The sequence below is a fragment of the Arachis hypogaea genome, chromosome 14, assembly GCF_003086295.3.
Source record: "Arachis hypogaea cultivar Tifrunner chromosome 14, arahy.Tifrunner.gnm2.J5K5, whole genome shotgun sequence".
NCBI lineage: Eukaryota > Viridiplantae > Streptophyta > Magnoliopsida > Fabales > Fabaceae > Arachis > Arachis hypogaea.
In genome coordinates, this window is record NC_092049.1 from 24,199,547 (window position 1) to 24,210,333 (window position 10,787).

The 10,787-nt window shown below is 36.9% G+C and overlaps 1 non-coding gene across 1 annotated transcript; it reads left to right on the top strand.

Moving 5' to 3' along the window:
* The first annotated feature begins 4,504 nt into the window (after positions 1-4,504).
* Positions 4,505-4,612, top strand: LOC112745575 (small nucleolar RNA R71). Its single transcript, XR_003173495.1, has one exon. It is a non-coding gene; the product is annotated as a small nucleolar RNA R71 (small nucleolar RNA).
* The last annotated feature ends 6,175 nt before the right edge of the window (positions 4,613-10,787 follow it).

Sequence of the window (10,787 nt, forward strand, 5' to 3'; positions counted from 1 at the left end):
CCAGGGTTCTTAAGCACACTCTTTGTTTTTGCTTTGGACCTTGACTTTAACCGCTTAGTCTCAAGTTTTCACTTGACACCTACACGCCACAAGCACATGGTTAGGGACAGCTTGGTTTAGCCGCTTAGACCAGGATTTTATTCCTTTAGGCCCTCCTATTCACTGATGCTCAAAGCCTTGGGATCCTTTTTATTTGCCCTTGCCTTTTGGTTTTAAGGGTTATTGGCTTTTTCTGCTTGCTTTTTCTTTTTCTATTTCTCTTTTTTTTTTTCGCCTATTTTTTTTTCTGCAAGCTTTGTTCTTTGCTGCTTTTTCTTGCTTCAAGAATCATTTTTATGATTTTTCAGATTATCAAATAACATGTCTCCTAGTCATCATTCTTTCAAGAGCCAACATATTTAACATTCTTAAACAACAACTTCAAAAGACTTATGCACTGTTCAAGCATACATTCAGAAAACAAGAAGCATTGTCACCACATCAATATAATTAAACCAAGTTCAAGGATAAATTCGAAACTCATGTACTTCTTGTTCTTTTGAATTAAAACAGTTTTTTTTTTAAGAGAGGTGATGGATTCATAGGACATTCATAACTTTAGGACAAAGTTACTAACTACTAATGATCATGTAATAAAGGCACAAGCATTGATAAGCACATAATATAGAAAACGAAAAACAGAGAAAGCAAGAACAAAGAATGAATCCACCTTAGTGATGGTGGCGTTTCCTTCTTGAGGAACCAATGATGTCCTTGAGCTCTTCTATGTCTCTTCCTTGTCTTTGTTGCTCCTCCCTCATTGCTTTTTGATCTTCTCTTATTTCATGAAGCATGATGGAGTGCTCTTGATGTTCCACCCTTAGTTGTCCCATATTGAAACTCAATTCTCCTAGGGAGGTGTTGATTTGCTCCCAATAGTTTTGTGGAGGAAAGTGCATTTGAGGCATCTCAGGGATCTCATGGAAGTGAGCCTCTTACGCCTCTTGAGCTCCATGACTGGGCTCTCTTGCTTGCTCCATCTTTTTCTTAGTGATGGGCTTGTCCTCTTTAATGAGGATATCTCCCTCTATGTCAATCCCAGCTGAATTGCATAGGTGGCAAATGAGGTGAGGAAAGGCTAACCTTGCCATGGTGGAGGACTTGTCAGCCACCTTGTAGAGTTCTTGAGGTATAATCTCATGAACTTCCACCTTTTCTCCAATCATGATGCTATAGATCATGATGGCCCGGTCTATAGTAACTTCAGACCGGTTGCTAGTGGGAATGATTGAGCATTGAATAAACTCCAACCATCCTCTAGCTATAGGCTTGAGGTCCAATCTTCTTAGTTGAACCGGCTTGCCTTTGGAGTCAATCTTCCATTGAGCTCCTTCTACACATATGTCCATAAGGACTTGGTCCAACCTTTGATCAAAGTTGACTCTCCTTGTGTAGGGGCGTGCGTTCTCTTCCATGTATGGCAAGTTGAACGCCAACCTCACATTCTCCGGACTAAAATCTAAGTATTTCCCCCGAACCATTGTAACATAGTTCTTTGGATCCGGGTTCTTACTCTGATCATGGTTCTTGGTGATCCATGCATTGGCATAGAACTCTTGAACCATTAGGATGCCGACTTGTTGGATGGGATTTGTTAGAACTTCCTAACCTCTTCTTTGAATTTCATGTCGGATCTCCGGATACTCATTTCTTTTGAGTTTAAAAGGGACCTCAGGGATCACCTTCTTCTTGGCCACAACATCATAGAAGTGGTCTTGATGGGCTTTGGAGATGAACCTTTCCATCTCCCATGACTCGGATGTGGAAGCTTTTATCTTCCCTTTCCCTCTTCTAGAGGATTCTCCGGTCTTGGGAGCCATCAATGGTAATGGAAAAACAAAAAAGCTATGCTTTTACCACACCAAACTTAGAATATTGCTCGCCCTCGAGCAATAAACAAAAGAATAGAAGAAGAGGAAGAAGAAATATGGAGAGGGAGAGGGAGATGTGGTTTCGGTTAAGAGGAGTGTAGAGGGATATGTTGTGTGAATTTGATGAAGAATGGAGGTCTTTATATAGGGAAGGGAGGGGGGGTATTGGTTCGGCCATATGGGTGGGTTTGGGTGGGAAATTGGTTTTGAATTTTAAAGGTAGGTGGAGTTTATGAGGTAGGTTTATTGGGAAGAGTGGGTGGATGTGAGTGGTGAAGGTTTAGTGGGGAAGAGAGATTGAAGTGATTGGTGAGGGGTTTTAGGGAAGAGTGTTTATGGGGTTGTGTGAAAGAGAGTGGTGAGAAGAAGTGAGTGGAGGTAGGTGGGGATCCTGTGGGGTCCACAGATCCTGAGTGGGTCCTGTGGGGTTCACAGATCCTGAGTGGATCCTGTGGGGTCCACAGATCCTGAGGTGTTCAAGGATTTACATCCCTGCACCCATTAGGCATGTAAAAATGCCTTTGTACCCAACTCTGGGCGTTCAGCGCCAGGTTGGTGGCCATTTTGGGCGTTCAACGCCCATCTGTGTGCCATTTCTGGCGTTGAACGCCAGAACCATGCCTATTCTGGCGTTCAGCGCCCAGAAGCTGCCCATTTTGGGCGTTCAGCGCCAGAACCATGCTCTGTTCTGGCGCTGAACGCCAGACAGATGCTCCTCCAGGGTGTGATTTTTCTTCTGCTGTTTTTGATTCCGTTTTCAATTTTTTATATTTATTTTGTGACTCCACATGATCATGAACCTAAGAAAACATGAAAAATAATAAAAATAAGAATTAGATAAACATTGGGTTGCCTCCCAACAAGTGCTTCTTTAATGTCAATAGCTTGACAGTGGGCTCTCATGGAGCCTCACAGATGTGCAGAGCTTTGTTGAGACTCTCCAACACCAAACTTAGAGTTTGGATATGGGAGTTCAACACCAAACTTAGAGTTTGGTTGTGGCCTCCCAACACCAAACTTAGAGTTTGACTGTGGGGGCTCTGGTTGACTCTGCTTTGAGAGAAGCTTTTCATGCTTCCTCTTCATGGTTGTAGAGGGAGATCCTTGAGTTTTGAATACAAGGGAGTCCTCATTCCATTGAAGGACTATTTCACCTCTGTCAACATCAATCACAGCTCTTGCTGTGGCCAGGAAAGGTCTTCCTAGGATGATGGATTCATTCTCTTCCTTTCCAGTATCCAGGACTATGAAATCAGTAGGTATGTAAAGGCCCTCAACCTTTACTAATACATCTTCTACTTGTCCATAAGCCTGTCTTCTTGAGCTGTCTGCCATCTCTAGTGAGATTTTAGCAGCCTGCACCCCATAGATTCCCAGTTTCTCTATTACAGAGAGGGGCATGAGGTTTATTCCTGAACCAAGGTCACACAGAGCCTTAAAGATCATGGTGCCTATGGTACAGGGTATTATGAACTTTCCAGGATCCTGTCTCTTCTGAGGCAATGTCAGTTGATCCAGATCACTTAGTTCATTGATGAACAAGGGAGGTTCAACTTCCCAAGCATCAATGCCAAATAATTTGGCATTCAGCTTCATGATTGCACCAAGAAACTTGGCAGTTTGCTCTTCAGTGACATCCTCATTCTCTTCAGAAGAGGAATACTCATCAGAGCTCATGAAGGGCATAAGGAGGTTCAATGGAATCTCTATGGTCTCTAGATGAGCCTCAGAGTCCTTTGGTTCCTCAGAGGGAAGCTCCTTATTGGTCACTGGACGTCCCAGGAGGTCTTCTTCCTTGGGATTCACGTCCTCTCCTCTCCTCACAGGTTCGGCCGTGGCGCTTATGTCAATGGCCTTGCACTCTCCTTTTGGGTTCTCTTCTGTATTGCTTGGGAGAGTACTAGGAGGGATTTCAGTGATCCTTTACTCAGCTGGCCCACTTGTGCTTCCAGATTTCTAATGGAAGACCTTGTTTCATTCATGAAACTTACAGTGGCCTTAGATAGATCAGAGACTAGATTTGCTAAATTAGAAGCATTTTGTTCAGAGTTCTCTGTCTGTTGCTGAGTTGATGATGGAAAAGGCTTGCTATTGCTAAACCTGTTTCTTCCACCATTATTAAAGCCTTGTTGGGGCTTTTGATCCTTCCATGAGAAATTTGGATGATTTCTCCATGTTGAGTTATAGGTGTTTCCATAAGGTTCACCTAAGTAATTTACCTCTGCTATTGCAGGGTTCTCAGGATCATAAGCTTCTTCTTCAGAAGATGCCTCTAGAGTACTGTTGGATGCAGCTTGCATTCCATGCAGACTCTGAGAGATCATATTGACTTGCTGAGTCAATATTTTATTCTGAGCCAATATGGCATTCAGAGTATCAACTTCAAGAACTCCCTTCTTCATAGGCGTCCCATTACTCACAGGATTCCTTTCAGAAGTGTACATGAACTGGTTATTAGCAACCATGTCAATGAGTTCTTGAGCTTCTGCAGGCGTTTTCTTTAGGTGAATGGATCCACCTGCAGAAGTGTCCAGTGACATCTTTGATAACTCAGATAAACCATCATAGAATATATCCAGGATGGTCCATTCTGAAAGCATGTTAGAAGGACACTTTTTGGTCAACTGTTTGTACCTTTCCCAAGCTTCATAGAGGGATTCACCTTCTTTTTGTCTGAAGGTTTGAACATCAGCTCTAAGCTTGCTCAACTTTTGAGGAGGAAAGTACTTGGCTAAGAAAGCCGTGACCAGCTTATCCCAAGAGTTCAGGCTATCTTTAGGTTGAGAGTCCAACCATAATCTAGCTCTGTCTCTTACAGCAAAAGGGAAAAGCATGAGCCTGTAGACTTCAGGATCTACTCCATTAGTCTTAACAGTATCACATATCTGCAAGAATTCAGTCAAGAACTGAAAAGGATCTTCAGATGGAAGTCCATGAAACTTGCAGTTCTGCTGCATCAGAGAAACTAATTGAGGTTTCAGCTCAAAGTTGTTTGCTCCAATGGCAGGAATGGAGATGCTTCTTCCATGTAAATTGGAATTGGGTGCAGTAAAGTCACCAAGCATCTTCCTTACATTATTATTATTTTCGGCTGCCATCTCCTTTTCCTGTTCGAAAATTTCTGAAAGGTTTTCTCTGGATTGTTGTAATTTAGCTTCTCTTAATTTTCTCTTCAGAGTCCTTTCAGGTTCTGGATCTGCTTCCACAAGAATGTTCTTATCCTTGCTCCTGCTCATATGACAAAGAAGAAGGCACAGAAAAATAATAATAATAATAGAGATCCTTTATACCACAGTATAGGGATCCCTGTGTGAGTAGAAGAAGAGGGGGAGACAAAGAATGTAATATAATGGAAGAAACACAACTGTGAGGAGGCTAGAGATGTGAGATGAGATGTTAGGATATGAATGAATAAATAGAATAGGATGGAGGAGGGATAATTTTCGAAAATTATTTTGAAAAAGAGTTAGTGATTTTTGAAAAATGGTTTTTGAAAAATGTTAGAAATTTTCGAAAATTTTTGAAATCAAAAATAAAAAATAAAAATAATTAGTTAATTAAAAAGAAATTTTTGAAAAAGAGGGAAGATATTTTCGAAAATGAGAGAGAGAGAGTTAGTTAGGTGGTTTTGAAAAAGTTAAGAAACAAACAAAAAGTTAGTTAGTTAGTTGAAACAAATTTTGAAAAGATAAGAAGTTAGGAAGTTAGAAAAGATATTTTGAAAAGATATTTTTGAACAAGATAAGATAAGAAGATATTTTGAAAAGATATGATAGGAATTAGTTTTGAAAAAGATTTGATTTTTAAAATCACAATCAATGACTTGATTCATAAGAAATCACAAGATATGATTCTAGAACTTAAAGTTTGAATCTTTCTTAACAAGTAAGTAACAAACTTCAAATTTTTGAATCAAAACATTAATTGTTTATGTTATTTTCGAAAATTTGGTATAAAAATAAGAAAAAGATTTTTGAAAAATATTTTTGGAATTTTCGGAAATAACTAATAATTTTGAAAAAGATTTAATTTTTGAAAAAGATTTTGAAAAAAATAAGATTTTCAAATTGAAAATTTGATTTGACTCATAAGAAACAACTTGATTTTAAAAATTTTTGAAAAAGTCAATCCAAATTTTCGAATTTGATGAGAGAAAAGAGGAAAGATATTTTTTTGATTTTTGAATTTTTATGATGCAAGAGAAAAACACTAAAGATGCAATGCATGAAATTTTTAGATCAAAACATGTGATGCATGCAAGAATGCTATGAATGTCAAGATGAACACCAAGAACACTATGAAGATCATGATGAACATCAAGAACACATTTTTGAAAAATTTTTAATGCAAAGAAAATATGCAAGACACCAAACTTAGAATTCTTTAATGCTTAGGCACTAAGAATTCAAAAATGCATATGATAAACATGAAAATACACAAAACAAAAAATCATCAAGATCAAACAAGAAGACTTACCAAGAACAACTTGAAGATCATGAAGAACACTATGAATGCATGATATTTTCGAAAAATGCTAGATGCATATGCAAGTGACACCAAACTTATGATATGACTCAAGACTCAAACAAGAAACAGAAAATATTTTTGATTTTTATGATTTTCTAATTTTTTTTGGATTTTTTTTTCCGAAAATAGTATGAAAAAGAAAAAATAAGGATTCCAAAATTTTTAATATGAATTCCAGGAATCTTGCCATGTTAGTCTAAAGCTTCAGTCCAGGAATTAGACATGGCTCACTAGCCAGCCAAGCTTTCAATGAAAGCTCCAGTCCAAAACACTAGACATGGCCAATGGCCAGCCAAGCTTTAGTCTTTAACACGAGAGTATATTGCTCTTTGATAACAAATTGCAAGCCTCAGTCCAAAAGAATTTAGACATGGCTTTACAGCCAGCCAGGCTTCACATGCTTCATGAAACACTAGAATTCATTATTAAAAATCTTGAATAAAATTTTTGAAAACATTTTTATATTTTCGAAAACAAAAGAGAAATTTTTGAAAAATATTTTTGAAAAATTTTTGAAAAGAAAACGAAAAGAAAATTACCTAATCTGAGCAACAAGATGAGCCGTCAGTTGTCCAAACTCGAACAATCCCCGGCAACGGCGCCAAAAACTTGGTGCATGAAATTGTGATCTCCAGGCTCGAACAAATCCTGGTAATGGCTCCAAAGCTTGGTGCTCTGATCTTAATTCATAATTGTCACAACTTCGATACAACTAACCAGCAAGTGCACTGGGTCGTCCAAGTAATACCTTACGTGAGTAAGGGTCGAATCCCACGGAGATTGTTGGTATGAAGCAAGCTATGGTCACCTTGTAAATCTCAGTCAGGCAGATATAAAGTGATAATGGTGTTTTCGAATACTAATTAATAAAATAGGGATAGAGACACTTATGTAATTCATTGATAGGAATTTCAGATAAGCGAATGGAGATGCTTTCGTTCCTCTGAACCTCTATTTTCCTGCTATCTTCATCCAGTCAGTCTTACTCCTTTCCATGGCTGGCTTTATGCAAGGGCATCACCGTTGTCAGTGGCTACATCCCCTCCTCTCAGTGAAAGATATGCTCACATGCTCTGTCACAGCACGGCCAATCATCTGTCGGTTCTCGATCATGCTGGAATAGGATTCACCCTCCTTTTGCGTCTGTCACTAACGCCCAGCACTCGCGAGTTTGAAGCTCGTCACAGTCATTCAGTCATTGAATCCTACTCGGAATACCACAGACAAGGTTTAGACTTTCCGGATTCTCTTGAATGCCGCCATCATTCTAGCTTACGCCACGAAGATTCTGGTTAGGAGATCTAAGAGATATTCATTCTAGCTTATTTCATGTAGAACGAAAGTGTTTGTCAGGCACGTGTTCATAGGGGAGATGGTGATGAGTGTCACACATAATCATCACCTTCATCACGTTCTTGGGTGCGAATGGATATCTTAGAAGCGAAATAAGATTAATTGAATAGAAAACAGTAGTACTTGCATTAATCTTTGAGGAACAGCAGAGCTCCACACCTTAATCTATGGAGTGTAGAAACTCTACCGTTAAAAATACATAAGTGAAGGTCCAGGCATGGCCGAGATGGCCAGCCCCCTAAAACGTGATCAAAGGATCATAAGGTAATCCAAAGATGGTCAAAAAGACGTCTAATACAATAGTAAGAGGTCTTATTTATAATAAACTAGTCACTAGGGTTTACATGAGTGAGTAATTGATGCATAAATCCACTTCCTGGGCCCACTTGGTGTGTGTTTGGGCTGAGCCTGAGTGTTGCACGTGCAGAGGCCATTTGTGGAGTTGAACGCCAGTTTCTGTGCCAGTTTGGGCGTTCAACTCTGGTTTTGGATCCTTTTCTGGCGCTGGACGCCAGATTTGGGCAGAAGGCTGGCGTTGAACGCCAGTTTACATCGTCAATTCTTGGCCAAAGTATGGACTATTATATATTTCTGGAAAGCCCTGGATGTCTACTTTCCAAGGCAATTGGAAGCGCGCCATTTCGAGTTCTGTAGCTCCAGAAAATCCACTTTAAGTGCAGGGAGGTCAGAATCCAACAGCATCAGCAGTCCTTTTTCAACCTCTGAATCTGATTTCTGCTCAAGTCCCTCAATTTCAGCCAGAAAATACCTGAAATCACAGAAAAATACACAAACTCATAGTAAAGTCCAGAAATGTGAATTTAACACAAAATCTATTAAAAACATCCCTAAAAGTAACTAGATCCTACTAAAAACATACTAAAAACAATGTCAAAAAGCGTATAAATTATCCGCTCATCAGTAGGCTTTATTATAATTATTTTGATTTATGATATTATGAGATTTTAATTATACTTATAAAATTATTGTCAAAGAATTTTAATTTGACTAGAATAATTGATTTATTAGAGTTGAATAATTCATTTTTTGTGAAACTCATACTTTAGCAACATTACATGAGATTATATACATTTTTTTATGAAACCTTCCATTATTTTAAAAGTATTTGATTTTATTTGAATATGGATTTTTGAAACATTAAAGTATAGATATTTACTTATATACTTTGAAATTCTTTATGATTGAGAAAGTACAATAATGAAAAAAGGATTTTGATGAGAAAATATTATTTCATTTAATACCTCAAATATTTGAAAGATTAAAGAATTTTTTGTCTTTGAAATTATATGTTTTAAATTGGTTTAGGATGTTCGTATTAAAAAATTGTAGTTAACGGCAGTCATGACGTTAACCTAGATGCGCCTGACTCATACCTTAGCTAGCAGGGATGTTGCTAGCCTAACGTGTAAGTTACACATTAGATCTGTTATTTTGTATGGACACACAAGAAGAAAGACTATTTGATTTGATTTCTATATTGAAAATTCCGTTATTGATTCACTTATTTGTATAAATTACTATTTTTAAATAAAATTACTTTAATAATGTTTATATTATCTCACGTGAGTCTTTCTATTCAAGAGTAATGATCTCCAATGAGTACCCATTCTTTGTTGAGTTCTTAGAAGTTATATTCTCTATATGTCATAGACAAGATTTAATCATGTTTATCTATTTTATTTTTTTGTTAACAATAATGTGTAACTATTCATTCTAATACTTGTAAATTTATTAAAAATATTTGTAACTTATTTAACTCATATTTTAATTTATTGGGCTTACTAGTGAACTATTTCTCTAAATGCCAGTAATGACTCATTTTGGATCATTACAGTCCTGGTACCTAATTAAATGTGTAATGAGATGAAATTGTTTGAATAAGAAATTACTAATCTTAAATATGTGTAAAGCATGACCATTCCCAACTAACACCTACTCATCACCATTCTTGGAAGCTGATTCAAAGTTGTTGTTGTTGTCAAGTGTCCTACGATGGGGGTGGGAATAAGTAGTATGAGTGTATGATCACAATTCAATTAATTATATGTTAAATAATTTATTATTATTATTATATTAAAAGGTTAATATAACAAGGTCTTTGATTAAATTTAGAGATTTATCATTGTGATAGTGACCATAATATTGAGAGATAAATCTTTTATAATTTAATATAAATTATTATTGGTTATAGGATTATTAAAAGGATAATAATAATCCAAAAAGATCAATATATATATAATGGTCTCCATTGGATGAAGATTAATAGATCTCATTTATTAAATTATATATAGATTGTGCATATAAGGTATAACCATTGAACTGACTCACTCTGAGAATTTCTAATGATTATAATTACCGCATATTTGTCAATAGGATATTCTCAATATGAACATGGTACTAGAATTTTTTTGACCAGCGACTATCATAGTAATTAACAATTTATTTATTATACTTTGATTTCACACACCTAATACCCTAAGGTGCTAGTTGAATGGGTATTGGGTATAATTATTTAAATACTTGTAGAATTAATGAATAGTCAATAAAGAATCCGTTAAATCTCAGTAAAGAGTTTGAACTCTATGATTATAATGACTGAAATAAAAAAAAAACCTTGGCCAAGGGGACTGAATGAATAAAGAAATAAGTTTCTTAGGTCATTCATGATGCACGAAAATTTGTCTCTCAACAATTTTCCTTCGGCAAGTATACCGAATTGTCGTCAAGTAAAAACTCACAATAGAGTGAGGTCGAATCCCACAAGGATTGATTGGTCAAGCAACTTTAATTAGAGGAATGTTCTAATTGAGCGAACCAGAATTTGATTTGAGATTTGCAGAAAATTAAATGGCAGGAAAGTAAATAGCAGAAAATGTAAATGCTGGAAATAAAGAGCTGAATGTAAATGGCAGAAAGTAAATTGTAGAATCTTAAATGGGAATGGGGAAGATGCTCATAAAAGTAAATTGCAGAAAT